Source organism: Pelobates fuscus, chromosome 10, assembly GCF_036172605.1.
Source record: "Pelobates fuscus isolate aPelFus1 chromosome 10, aPelFus1.pri, whole genome shotgun sequence".
Taxonomy (NCBI): domain Eukaryota; kingdom Metazoa; phylum Chordata; class Amphibia; order Anura; family Pelobatidae; genus Pelobates; species Pelobates fuscus.
This window is the reverse complement of record NC_086326.1, coordinates 48,597,432-48,612,277: the sequence shown is the minus strand read 5'-3', so window position 1 is coordinate 48,612,277 and position 14,846 is coordinate 48,597,432.

Below are 14,846 nucleotides of genomic sequence, written 5' to 3'. Positions count from 1 at the left end.
GCTGTAGGAATTACAAAAATAAACCTAAGAAAATAGAAGCTTTCCACTCTAAGATTGGCTCTGTTAATTTTAAGATCAATTCATTTATTACTTGTCACACTAAGAATGTGGTGTATCTGCTCACGTGTCCTTGTGGACTCCAATATGTGGGGAAAACATCAAGGAACTTAAAAACAAGGATACGTGAGCATATCTACAATATAAGGAGAGGTTTTTTAAAGCATAGTGTCTCTACACATTTTTTAAACGCTCATGGCGGGAATCCTGCAGGGCTTAATTTTTTTGGGATTCAGACCATTAAACCCCATTGGAGGGGAGGTCATTTCGAGTCCACATTGAGCCGCTGTGAGATGAGGTGGATCTTTGATCTGGAAATACTGACTCCGGGCGGGCTCAATGTGGACTTCGAAATGGCAGCCCTTATTTAGAAGATCTGCCCCCGTTTGGCCACTCTTAAACCATAATTTTATTATATATTTTTTACACATTTTTTATTGATAATCTTCTCCTTTAAAAATCGCATTTCTTTCTCCTAACAGGGTTTTCCCCTTGAGAGGGGGTTTCACACCCTTAACCCTTTTTTTCCTTACGGAAAAGCCTTATTCCGTTCTCATTAGTAATTTAGAGAATTTATATTTTTCTCTTAATATTTTTTTTTCTCCTAATATTGTAGAATATATAATGTATTAAAAAGCTCTGCTAAGCAGATTTCTACAAAACGAATAGTTTATTTCTATCTGATCTATTTTCCCTCATTTGCAAGTATGCTTTATAAGTAAAATGCCAGGCATAAAGATGGCGTCCGAATACATTAACGTCCGGGTTGAAGGACACAACACGAACTGAACCGTGATGACGTCATTTGACGCAAATCAGGCCAACGGACCCGGAAGTGACATCACAACACGGAAGTAATTTGAACTTTTACCCGCGAAAATTGACAGCTCCGGACGTATTTAAAGAGACTGGATTGACTTGTATGTTATGCACCTTTGAAGAAGACGGAAGTCGAAACGCGTAGTGCTTTGTAATTTTTTATACTATTTGTTTTAAAAGTATTTCCAATAAATTCCTTTATACTTTACCACTTGGTCGTTTTGAGCCGTGGTGTGACCGGAGGAATATTGAGAGAAGGCTGGAGCTGATCCTGTTGGAGTATACAGCATACAGGAGTTTTGAAGAGCCTACACAGTCAGAGCCTGCTAAAATAGGCTCTGTTTATCGTGAGTGACCCAATACCACCATTACTCATACTCATTTCCTCATACAGTATTATGCTATGTGCATTCTGTTTATGTTTCTTCTAGATTGATTCGGTAAACTGCCGAGGAATCTATTGATGTACAGATATAAGTATATTATGTCTATATAGCACCCCCCTCTATATATATTTTTTCTCTCTTTAACCTATTTGTATAGTGCCTTTGGGTGATTTTTTGGCACTTGGGGGTAGTTGCTGTTTTACCACCTTTGTATTAGCATTAATAGCGCCAATCCACCCACAGATACTTTCGTAAGAAATATTGTTTGTAGTTTGGTAAAAGGAAGATTTGTTCTTAAGATAAGTATGTTTAAACCCAGCTACATCTTCTGGATTAATATTCTGATTTAGTTGTTCTCTATTTAGTGGATTACCAAGGAAAAAAAATTTCAGACATAGGCTGCGTTTAAAATGGTTTAAATCTATATACATGTCAAAATGGTTTAGTCCTGTGCTGGGGGCAAATTTTAACCCTTTATTCAGTACTGACTTTAGTGACTTATGATGGTTATCTAGGATTGCATCACTTAGATTAAAGATGCCTTTCATTAGTTCCGCAGATTTAGGTCCCTCCTTTTTGATCTGTATTCGTTTCCCTCCCCTTGTTCCTTTAAATCCGAAGCCGATCTTTTCCTGGAATTCGTTAGAGTACTCGACTCTTGGTCTCTTGGTCTTTGGTTTTCAAATGCCGAAAAACCTCTTCCTCCTTATAATATGATAGGGTTTCGTATCTATTATATGTGGGGATTTTTTGTCTATAGTCCTGATATTGTCTATATGTGGCCAAAAAAGTATGTGGATAGGACAAGAGACATAAGAGACAGCCCATTTCATAACCATGTGCATTATCATGGAGTTTGCCCACCCCTTGCCCATCTAGGAAGGCTGTCCAAAAGATTAGGGATTATGTCTGTGAAAATGTGTGCTGCATTCAGCCAAAAGAGATTTGTGAGGTCAAGCACTGAAGTTGGATGAGAAAGTCTTGCTTGCAATCCACATTAAAATTCATCCCAAAAGTGTTAATGGGGTTGAGGTAAAGACTCTATGCGGGTCACTCAACGTCCTCCACACCAAACATTTCAAATTTCATTGATCTCAGTCTGTGCACAGGAGAAGAATTATGCTGGGGCAGGAACGCAATAGTGTTCCCCGAACAGCCAAACCATAGACCCAGAGTTGGAAGCACCCAGTTGTTTAAAAACTATTTGCATATTGTAGCAGTAAAATTACCCTTCAATGGAATTAAGAGGTGTAGCCCAAATCCTGAAAAGTAGCCCCAGGCTATTAGCCCTCCTCCACCAAACTATACAGCAGACATTATGCATTCCGGTAGGTAGTATTCTCCTGGAATCCACCATACACAGATGTCAGGCTGCCAGAGAGTGAGGCATGATTTGTCACTTCAGAGAACGTGTTTCCACTGCCCCAGAGTCCAGGGGTGAGGTGTTTTCCTATACACCACTACAGTCAGGGCCGGACTGGGACAAAAATTCAGCCCAGGCAATTAAAGGCACATCAGCCTACTATGAGGGCTGGAGCCAGAAAGGAGGTGTGTTTATGTTAGTGTGATGCCCCTCCAGACCATCCAGTGCTCTGTGGTGGAGAACATTTCCTCTTTTTTTTTCTTTTATGTAAACATGCGCAGTGTTTGCTAGTGATTTGTCTCTGGTGTCCTCAATAATGGGATACCAGAGAACAAATGTGGAACAGGACTGTTAAAGTGTGTTATGTGTATGTGCGGATGCTTCCTGTGGTGTTGTATGTGTTTGGAGGTTGCATGTGTGTATAGGAGACTATTTGTGTTGTAGTTTGTGGCGTGCTATGTGTGCCTAGGGGCTGTTGTGTGTATGTGTTTATAGGGCCTGTCGAGTGTGTGTATCTAGGGGATGCAGGGGGTTGCATTGTGTGTGTATATAGGAGCTTTAGTGTTTGTATGCTTATAGGGGTTGTAGTGCACATGTGTGTGTATAGCTGCAGCAATGAATGTGTGTATAGGGGTACAAAATGTGTATTTATAGGGAAAATAGAGTACTGTGTGTATAGTGTGTGTGTGAATGCATAGGGGGTGTGGTGTGTGTACAAGGGGTATAAAGTATGTGAGTATAGGGGTTGTAGTGTGTCTTTATAGAGGGTATAGAATGTGTGAATGTAGTGTATTTTTAGGGGGTATAGAGTTTGTGTACTGTGTGTGAGTGCAGAGGTGTACTGTGTTTATATATGTGGGTGTATATAAGGGGGTGTACTGTGTGTATATAAGTGGGTGTATATAATAAAACTGTAAGCATTTATACAGAATGTTAATGACTCTCTCCAGTTTGGTGACGTTTAGTGAACATTTATACTTTAACTTTGCGGCTGCATGTAGCTCAGTGCAATCTATGACATGCTTTTGCCATTTTCTTGCATTCATACTTTAAAATGTTCAGAATGTGGATACCAAACAATAAATTGATTGCTGTAATTTTGCATAGTCATGTAATCTCAATGCCCTATTGGACTACTGAACATGAACTTAAAAGGCGTTGGTCACAACATTGTCTTCAGATTTGAAGTTAAGTTCCTATTGGTTCAATTTTGTTCTGATAACAAAAGGTCTAGCTGTGACACATACTTTATGAGACACACTGCAGTACAGCTGATATGGGCCTGAAATTAGTACTTCATGCCATTCTTGACTACAGTTATACAATTTTGTTATCTATTATAAAGAATGCAATAGAACCTTGCAGGGTTATTTACTAAAGTAAGAAACTATCTGTCCTATCAGACCCACCAATCACCTGGACATTGCTCCTCTTTCCACGGATCTCCCAAACATCGAAGAAGGGGTATTGCTTAGGAATTGTGAAATGTGGCACTCAAACATTGGGCACAGGCAGTTGTTTTTTTAGCATTTTTAAAAATAAAAAAAAAGCTTTCCCTTCCAACTATTGTCCCATATCCCTGCTCCCTTTTGTCCTCAAAGCTTTTGGAAAGACTTGTCTTTACCTGTCTGAATCGCTTCCTCAATTCCAACTCTCTCCTTGACCCTCTTCAGTCTGGATTCCGCCCCCTCCACTCCAAAGAGACTGCTCTGATTCGAGTTACAAATGATCTAATTGCAGCAAAATCCAAAGGCCACTACTCCATACTAATTCTTCTTCACCTCTCTGCTGCCTTTGACACTGTTGATCATGGCCTCCTTCTCCTAACTCTTCAATCTCTTGGTCTCTGTGACACAGCCCTCTCATGGTTCTCCTCCTATCTCTCCCAACACTCTTTCAGTGTCTCTTTTTCTAATGACACCTCCTCTCATCTTCCTGTCTCAGTCAGAATTCCTCATGGTTCAGTTCTTGGTCCCCTTTTTCTCTCTCTACACCGCCTCTCTTGGCAAACTCATTAATTAATTTGGATTCCACCACCACCTGTACACTGACGACACCCAGATATATCTCTCCTCGCCTGACCTCTCCCCTGCTGTCCTACAATGTGTCACCAATTGCCTTTCTTCTATCTCTGACTGGATGTCCTCCCGCTTTCTGAAACTCAATCTCTCTAAAACTGAGTTTTTTTATTTTTCCTCCGGTTCCTGCCTCACCCCATCCTTTCAAGCTCGCTGTCTTGGTGTAATTGTTGATCCTGGCCTCACCTCTGCGCCTCATGTCCAGTCTGTTGCTAAAACCTGTCGATTCCACCTTAAAAACATTGCCCGCATACGCCCCTTTCTTACCCAAGATTCTGCCAAGGAGTTTGTTCATGCTCTAGTAATCTCTCGCATCGATTACTATAATTCTCTCCTAATTAGTCTCCCCAGAAGCTGTACTGCCCCCCTACAATCTGTGATGAATGCTGCTGCTAGGATGATCTTTCTCTTCTGTCTCTCCTCTCACACCTCACCCCACTGTCGAACCTTACACTGGCTTCCTGTACCCTACAGGTGTCAATTTAAAATACTAACCCTTACCTATAAAGCTCTAACCAACTTTAGCCCCTCTTACATTTCCTCAGTCCTCACTAATTCACAGGTATGCCCCCACTTGGTCTCTCTGCTCTACTGGTGACCTTCTCCTGTCTGCTGCGCGCACCCTTACTGCAAAGTCACGCCTGCAAGAGTTCTCACGGCGGCTCCTTTCCTTTGGAACAGCCTGCCTCCCCCTGTCAGACTCTCCCCTAGTCTTCAATCCTTTAAGAAGTCTCTCAAAACCCTTCTTTTTAGAAATGCTTATGACCTCCAAGAGTAACTTCTATCTCTTAATTCTTCCTCTTGCTCTCTCCTAAAGTGCCATACTGTCAGGTCCCCGTGAGCCGTGGCTTCTGCTGTACCCTCAGCTAACTTCTTGCCACTCGCTGCAGCTTCTGGCACCCGCGCCCTGCTCACGGAGACTTCTCTGTGCCGCCTACCATTAAACGGAGGTACCATACCTCTGCGCCGCTCGCGGCTATGTTCAATCCCGCCGGCGAGCTACCACGTCTATTTTTCTGTCTCCCTCCATACCCCTCCTATTGTGTTTTTAAACCCCACCTGCTCTAGACTGTAAGCTCGTTTGAGCAGGGTCCTCAACTACCTCTTGTTCCTGTTACACTTTTTTATTGTCTCATTTGGTAATTTTTTATTGTAAAGCACTGCAGAATAAGCTGGTGCTATATGAATACTACTACTACTAATAATAATAAAATGGGTTACTTTAAGCAAAAACAGAATCTTATGAAAACACTTTGTTTTGGTTGGAGTAAACACTTAACTATTTTACATATTTTATGAACAATTCACAAACTGATAGGCAATCTTTAAATTTAGATAACTGATACATTATTTGGGTGCAAAACTATGAACAAATGGGCCACTGAAATAGTTACAGGTTGTTTGGTATGGCCCTATTCATTCTGCACACAACTTGACATCAGTCATAAGTCAAGTTACACAGCTGTAATACACAATCAACATTAAAATATGGCAGCCAGAACGTGAAGCTCACAGTGTTAAATATTCCCATTCACACAAAAATAATGTAAAAAAACTAAACAAATTCAACAAATAAAATATGGTCACTTTTTCATAAATAGTTTTACTATGTTAAATACAAAAAGATGACAGATCCACTTTATTTTTTTTTAAAGATTATGTATTTATACAGTTTTGTACAAGTGTCAGGAGTAAAGAAATACACAAGCACAATGTATCAATAAAGAGTTGAACCATCAACTCATGATAAAATGGATTCTCGTTGTGCAACAAATATAACATTCTACTTCTGACAAACTCTGGTGGTTCATATTAAATCCCTAAATAGGGGCACTGCTCCGTCGATTAGCCAGGGCTCCTTTAAGAACATAAAAGCATGGCATTGGCCGTAGACTAAATGGGAAAATTGTAGGACCGATCCCCTTTAAATGTTTGGATATTAAAAAACTGCCAGTGTAAACATCAAGACAATTAAAGGCACATGACGATTTATTAGGTTTTAGTTCACTTTCTCTAAAATTATTTGTCAGTAATATTACTGTTTATTTATATAGTGCTGACGTTATTCCACAGCTCTCTACAATAGAAATTGTGTAAGAAATTGTATGTGGTAGCGTTGACAAATCTGCAAAAATGAATGCTGCAGAATGAGGAATAGGGATTAATGTTATTTATCCCCAGATATTTTATAGACAGTGTTAATTTGTATGCACTTTCCTTTGTGAGAGGAAAGATTTATATAGGTATATTAGACTTGTCATAATTGGCTTTAATTCCAGAGAGGCTACTGAACCCTTCAATTTCCTGTAATAAATTAGGTAATGAGATGAGGGATTGTGAAAACATCAAAATGACACAGTCTGCATAAAAAATGACCTAGCTGGCTGTGTGATCCATCTGTACCACTGAAACGCTCAGATGTGCTTCACACTGTGCAATGCTTGATCAATATTCACTTCAAAGATTAGCCAAGAGTTAGGGCAATACTATTCTAAGTTATTGCACAGTTATTAGAAGATAAAATTAAAATAAACCAAGTCCTAGAAAAATCATCATAATTATACTTCTAACTTAGTGCGTAGGTATATTTTAATATATTTTAATATATTTCAGTATAATGTACTCGGATATATCTTTGTATCTTTGTGCGTTTTTTTTAAAGGAATTTTTTTAATTGTCTCTCAGTGGGATGGGGGGGGGGGGGGGGGGGGGACAACAAAACGTACCCCTCGGGCAGCAAATATTACAAAATTAATAATGATTTCCCCAGTTTGTTGAAGTTCTCAGATCATGCTGTTTTACATTGGAAGATTTTCTGCAGCTTAAATGGGATCTTTATTGTAAATATTTGTAAAATAAAATGTAACATTGTCTTGGCTGCTAAGGTTCTTCCTTACACGTTCCTTGGAGTCCACATGGTGGCTCGATGTGCGGGTATCCCCAGCATTATATGGTGGCTGTACTGACATGTGTGATGATGTTTGCATCTTTGTTGACAAGGCTTAAGAAAGACTCATTGGAAATTAATCACTGCCCTTAGTGAGTATAATTAAGATACCCTAATTCACACTTTGAGTGCCTGATCTATTATTATGCAGATGGTGTCTTCTTTGATACTATATGTCAGCATCATGGAGCTCATGTCATTTAAATGTCAAACAGTAATGTGCCATCAGCGTGTCCAGCATCGCTAATGCTGCCCAAGGCAACATAGTTGTCCCTTGCATGGTACCTGATCTCTTGGCCTGAGCCATAAATCCTTAGTGACCCTCCATAACTACAATACTGATATCACTGTTCTGACCCAGTGTTCCTCAGACCCTTTCTCTATTGAAGTGCCAGCATCCTACCATTTATGATCCTGATTCTGATTTTAAGATTCATGACCCTTATCTGGACTTTTAGATTACCAAAGCTTTGTTCCATGATCCGAACACTGAACTTGGACCGACCACATATTGCTTCACCTCTCTCAGATCTAAAGTGCTTCGTGTGTGGAGTGTTCATTTAAGTGCATTGTATAAGCTGTGGCTTCATATACATGTTGCAGTTCCCCCCCCAAACTCAAACTTCTTTAGCTTTGAAAAAAAAAAAAGGTTCTGCAGATTTACACAGTGTAAATCTGCTTTGTTGAATATATCCCTAATTTTACAAAACAATTTCCTTATTAAAGGATAACTGTCATCCATTTTTTTTTAAATTGCAAGAGAATCTGTGTGTTTTGATATAATATAAAACTTGCCCAATAGCCCACTCCAGCGGCGAGACTAATGCAGAGAAGACCTTGGCACAATAATTTTTTTAGGATCCCCTCTACTGCAAGAGGGCCCAAAAGGTAGATCAACATGTGTCGTACAACTCCAACAATGCTATATTAGGTGGGGATCTACCATTTGTCCGTCCTAGCAGGGTTGTATTTGTGAGCAGTGTTTGTGTGTTTTAATGTGTGCATATTTTTGTATAGAGTATATGTGTGCATGAAGGGGTGCATTTGTATGTACTGTTTGCATTGGAATACAGTGGTGTACTTGTGTGTAGTGTTTGCATTTTAATGCAGAGGTGTGTTTGTATGTTGTCAGTGGTGTATCCTGGTTTTGTGCTGCCCTAGGCAGGACAAAACTCAGGCGCCCCTTCCCCCCCCCCCCCCGCGCGCCACCCCCACCCAACCTTTACCGCGCCCCGCATTCTAAATACACACACACACACTCACTGACAGAAACGCATACACTAGCTAACACAAACACACACACTAACAGACACACTCACACTCAGTAACAGACAAACACACTCACTAACACACACACTAACAGACACACACTCACTTACTAGCAGACACAAACAAGCAGACACACACACTCACTAACAGACACACACACTCACAGGCAAACACACACACTCACTAACAGACACACACACACACACACACTCACAAACAGACACACACACACTCACAAACAGACACACACACACACTCACAGACACACACACACACACACACACACTCTCACAAACAGACACACACACACACACACTCACAAACAGACACACACACACACACACTCACAAACAGACACACACTCACAAACAGACACACACACACACACTCACTAACAGACACACACTCACTAACAGACACACACTCACACTCACTAACAGACACTCACACTAACAGACACACTCACACTCACTAACAGACACTCACACTAACACACAAACACACACACACACTCACACACACTAACAGGCACACACACTCACTAACAGGCACACACACTCACTAACAGACACACACACTCACACTAACAGACACACACTCACACTAACAGACACACTCACACTCACTAACAGAGACATACACACTCACACTAACAGACACACACACACACACACTCACACTCACTAACAGACACACACACACACTCACACTCACTCACATTAACACTTTTTTTTTTTTTACTTTAACCCCCCCAGCCTCCTTACCTTTGGGAATGCTGGGGGGGGGGGCGGTCATCTGTCTCCCTGGTGGTCCAGTGGCTGCTGGGCGGTCGGGCGGCGCTGGCGGGCGGCTTGCGAGGGAGCACTTCCTCTGAGCTGTCTGCTCAGCTCCCTCGCACGGCGCACAGTGAGGCTGGGAGGCGGAGCCGGAATATGACGTCATATTCCGGCTCCCAGCCTCACTCTGCGGCGCGCGAGGGAGCTGAGCAGACAGCTCAGAGGAAGTGCTCCCTCGCAAGCCGCCCACCAGCGCCGCCCTACCTCCCAGCAGCAGCCCAGCATGTCTTGTTAGCCGCGAGGCTAACAAGACATTTGCCTTGGGCATTTGGGGGTGGCTTTTTTTGCCGCCCCCTGGAAAATGCGCCCAAGGCAAATGCCTTGTTTGCCTCGCGGCTAATACGCCCCTGTATGTTGTATTGGCTTTTCAAATCCAGGTGTCCTTTTTGTGTGTAGTGTTGAAAGTTTGATTGAAAGGGTGCTTGTATATAATTTTAGTGTTTACCAGAGGGGTGTGTTTGTATGTATGTTTCCAACTGATTGCAGAGGTGTGTTTGGATGTAGCGTTGGCTTTTAAATGCGGATGTACATTTATGTGTAGTATTGGTGTTTGAGTGAAGGGGTATGTTTGTATAGCATTTTGGAGTTTGACTGCATGGGTGTGCTTGTATGTAATATTTGTGTTAGAATGCAGGAGTGTGTTTGCATGTTGTATTGGTGTTTTATTGCTTGTACACTGAACAAAATTATAAATGCAACACTTTTGGTTTTGACTCATTTTTCATGAGCTGAACTCAAAGATATAAGACTTTTTCTATGTACACAAAATATCAAGATGCTCAGGCCCGGACTGGCCATCGGGCACACCGGGCAAATGCCCGGTGGGCCGCGATGGCCGTGGGGCCGAGGCCGGCAGGGAAGATCACAGGATCTCCTCGGCCGGCCGCTGCAGGGCCCGCGCTATCCGAGCGCCGGCCCCGCTGTGTGTCTCCATGGGCCAGTGGGGAGATCAAAGATCTCCCTCACCGGCCCAGAGACACTGTTAAAGGCGGCCGCCCGGGGCTGAGGGTGAGGGAAGCAGGAGAGAGGACCGGCGGAGCTCTATCCAGCAGCTCCGCCGGGTCCTCTCGCGAGGTCTGAGCGTTGCCGCGGTAACCGCAGCAACGCTCAGATCTCGCGAGAGTGAACTCTAGCCTGCAGGTTAGAGTTCACTCTCACCACTGGACCACCAGGGAAGGAAGCTGCGGAAAGAATCCCCCCTCCCAGGCATGATGTAAGAGGGGAGGGCCCTTTTGTCCTCTGGTATCCCACTTGTCTGGGACCAGCCATCCGGACAGCTGCTGCAACAATCTGTTTGCATAAACAAAGAATTTCTGCACAAACTGTCAGAAACCATCTCAGGGAAGGTCATCTGCATGCTCGTCGTCCTCATCTGGGTCTGGACCTGACTGCAATTCGTCGTCGTATCCAACTTGAGTGGGCAAATGCTCACATTTGATGGTGTCTGGCACTTTGGAGAGGTGTTCTCTTCAAGGATGAATCACAGTTTTCACTGTACAGGGCAGATGGCAGACAGCAAGTATGGTGTCGTGTGGGTGAGCAGTTTTCTGATGTCAACATTGTGGATCCAGTGACCCATGGTGACGGTGGGGTTATGGTATGGGCAGCCTATGAACAACGAACACGGATGCATTTTATTGATGGCATTTTGAATGTACAGAGATTCCGTGACGAGATCCTGAGGCCCATTGTTGTGCCATTCATCCATGACCATCACCTCATGTTACAGCATGATAATGCACGGCCCCATGTTGCAAGGTTCTGTACACAATTCCTGGAAGCTGAAAACATCCCAGTTATTGCATGGCCAGCATACTCACTGGACATGACACCCATTGAGCATGTTTGGGATGCTCTGGATCGCCTTATATGACAGCGTGTTCCAGGTCCTGCCAATATCCAGCAACTTCGCACAGCCATTGAAGAGGAGTGGACCAACATTCCACAGGCCACAATCAACAACCTGATCAACTCTATGCAAAGGAGATATGTTGCACTGCGTGAGGCAAATGGTGGTCACACCAGATACTGACTGGTTTTTGGACCCCCCAGACCCCTCCAATACAGTAAAACTGCACATTTTAGAGTGGCCTTTTATTGTGGCCAGCCTAAGGCACACCTGTGTAATAATCATGCTGTCTAATCAGCATCTTGATATGCCACACCTGTGAGGTGGATGGATTATCTCGGCAAAGGAGAATTGCTCACTTACACAGATTTAGACAGATTTGTGGACAATATTTGAGAGAAATAGGCCTTTTGTGTACATAGAAAAAGTCTTAGATCTTTGAGTTCAGCTCATGAAAAATGGGGGCAAAAACAAAAGTGTTTTTTTAAATTCATATATATGCTGACACATACCCACATAGACACACACTGACACACAGATGCACACACCTTGACATATGCATCCTGGCACACAGGTTCATACACTCTTTGACACACAGATTCATAAACATCCATAGAGACACACACGGACAAATGCACACACCCTGACACACAGATGCGCACACACACACTGACACATGAACACATCTTGACACACATGCTATTCCACGAGTCAGACTCGGCTATTATCTGACCATTTTTTGAATAGATCTGGCACTGTTGTAGGCCATTGAGAAGAGCAGTGAAATTACTCATTATCGCTGTGTGTTCTTACCATAGCAGGGAGTGGAGCTATCCTTTAATATATATTTTTTTTTACTGCAATGCTATTTTTATATCTTTAGTGAATATACCCCCTTTTGTGGTTTGCATGGAAAAAGAAAAGGTTTGTACTGCTGTAAGGGGTTGGAAATTACTAATATTTTTAAATGTATTACATAGAAAATGCTGTTGAAAAATATGTTAAAAAAATGAAATTACATTTTAAAGGTTCATGTGTTTTCAACAAGTCTCCAAATTGGAATGTTTCCAGCAGTGACCTTTACTCAGATCAGGAATTAGCTGACATCTGCCAGTCAATCCTATCTCCCCGCTGTTTTCCATGCATGTGTGGAGCTCATCTCATTAATGCCTACTCAGCTGATAATAAAAAAATGAGAAATATTGCCACTGTCTAACCGGATGCCAGTTGCTGTTCATCAGAATAGCCCCACTCACTCATTGCTATTGAGACACACACAAGCCAGGTTATAATACTTAAATGGATACTTTGAGCTCCAAAACAATTTTGCCTTAATAAAACAGTTTTGGTGTATATATCATGCCCATCCAGGCTCACTGCCCAATTCTTTGCCATTTAGGAGTTAAATCAATTTTGTTTCTGTTTTTGCAGCTCTAGCTACACCTCCTCTGGCTGTGACTCACAGCCTTAATGAAAAAAATGTTTCATTTTTACTAATTTCTTATAGTGATACCGGAGAAACTGACGGAAGCGAAGCACAGAGAGATGGACACAGGTTTCTTCAGGAAGGAAGAGATTCTTTATTGGATCACCGATCGGGACTCAGAGGGACTAGCGTCACCAAAATACCACAAGTTCTGAGCCCCGGACAATAGTGCAGGCTCCTTATATAGGCACATAACTCCTCCCATATTAAGCTCCACCCGCACATTCTCTTGACCAATCAATACAAGTAAGAATTAACTTCCTGCTTGACCGCATGGCTTGTCCAGCACAATGGAGGAGGGGAATACTACATCCTGTATTCTTGCACATGCTCTGTACACTACTGATCGTATCTTGCCTCGTACCAACTGATCGATACGTCTGCATATGCACGTACACATGCCACGTGGTAATCTCGGCCTACTAAATTTATTTTTACCGAGATTCCACCACATTCCCCCCTTTGATGCCTCTTGATATTTCACAATTACTTGAGGCATCACTTAACCTTAGTTTGCATACACCGCAAGTTACCCTGAACCAGACCAGACTTAACTTATGATGTGAATCTTCAACACTCATCTTCCTGCATTGGTTCTCCCTGATCTAGAGCCTCATATTTATAAATTGCCATTATCTGTGCAGCAGCCTTCCTCTCTGCTATATTTTCTATCAGGCTTTGCACAGACCTAACTACTAAGGGTATAAGACACGGCAGGAGTAGACACAACATTAAAATCAGTAGGACTCCACCTACCACTGCCTTAAGCCCTCCAAACCACTCATACCAGCTACCAAACCAACTACTTGGATTATACCCTTTCCATACCTGAGTAGGCACATGCGCTAGTTTAACCATATGGCTAGTAAGCTCAGCTATTGCTTGCCCTTCGTCATCTATTTGAAGACAGCAATTGCTCAGGTTAAACTTCCCACATACACCTCCCTCTACTGCTAAAAGGTAATCCAAGGCTAATCTATTTTGGTAGACTGCTGTCCTCATCCTGGTATTATGCTTCGCTAGAAGATTGAGCGCTTGTGATGTCTCGTTAGTAATAATCTCAACCACCGCCTGTAATCTTATAATACGGTTGAGCATATAAATAGGGGTTCTATAACCAAAGGTACCATCTTCTGCCCACGTGGCTGGCCCATAATAATCTATAATACGCTGGGGAGGCCATTCATTATCTTCCCAGGCGCCTATCTCTATGGGTCCCCTTTTCTTCCTATGATTCACATCATACACTTTAACACCTAAAGTCTCACCTGTTTCAATCGGTAACAAGAAGAAGGATGGTTTGAGCATACCCAACACACATGCCCCTTCCCAGTCCTGTGGCAACTCCGAATAGGCTTTCTTACCACAGATCCAGTACAAATTTGCTGGGGCTCTCCAGGTAGATGTGATGGATAAATCAAACCACACATCCTTTAAATTGGCGTATCTAGCAAACGGGTTAGATGGTTCTGAGACATTTGAAGCCGACCACCAAGTTGTATTCTTTGTATCATCATCATAAGCTTTTTGCCCTAGACAAGTTAATTCTCCTACAGAAGTATTATACATTATTCCTTTCCTTGCTATGCAAAAATAACCTATGATGGAGGTCTTTAATCTCCACTCAGATTTACCTCTAACACTCATATGATAATCGGCTTGTGTAGATATTAGTTGGTCAACTGCCTCAGAACCGGACATTACCTCCTTTGCTTCCCAAGGCCATTGGTCTCCCATGTTAGTACCTCCACACACA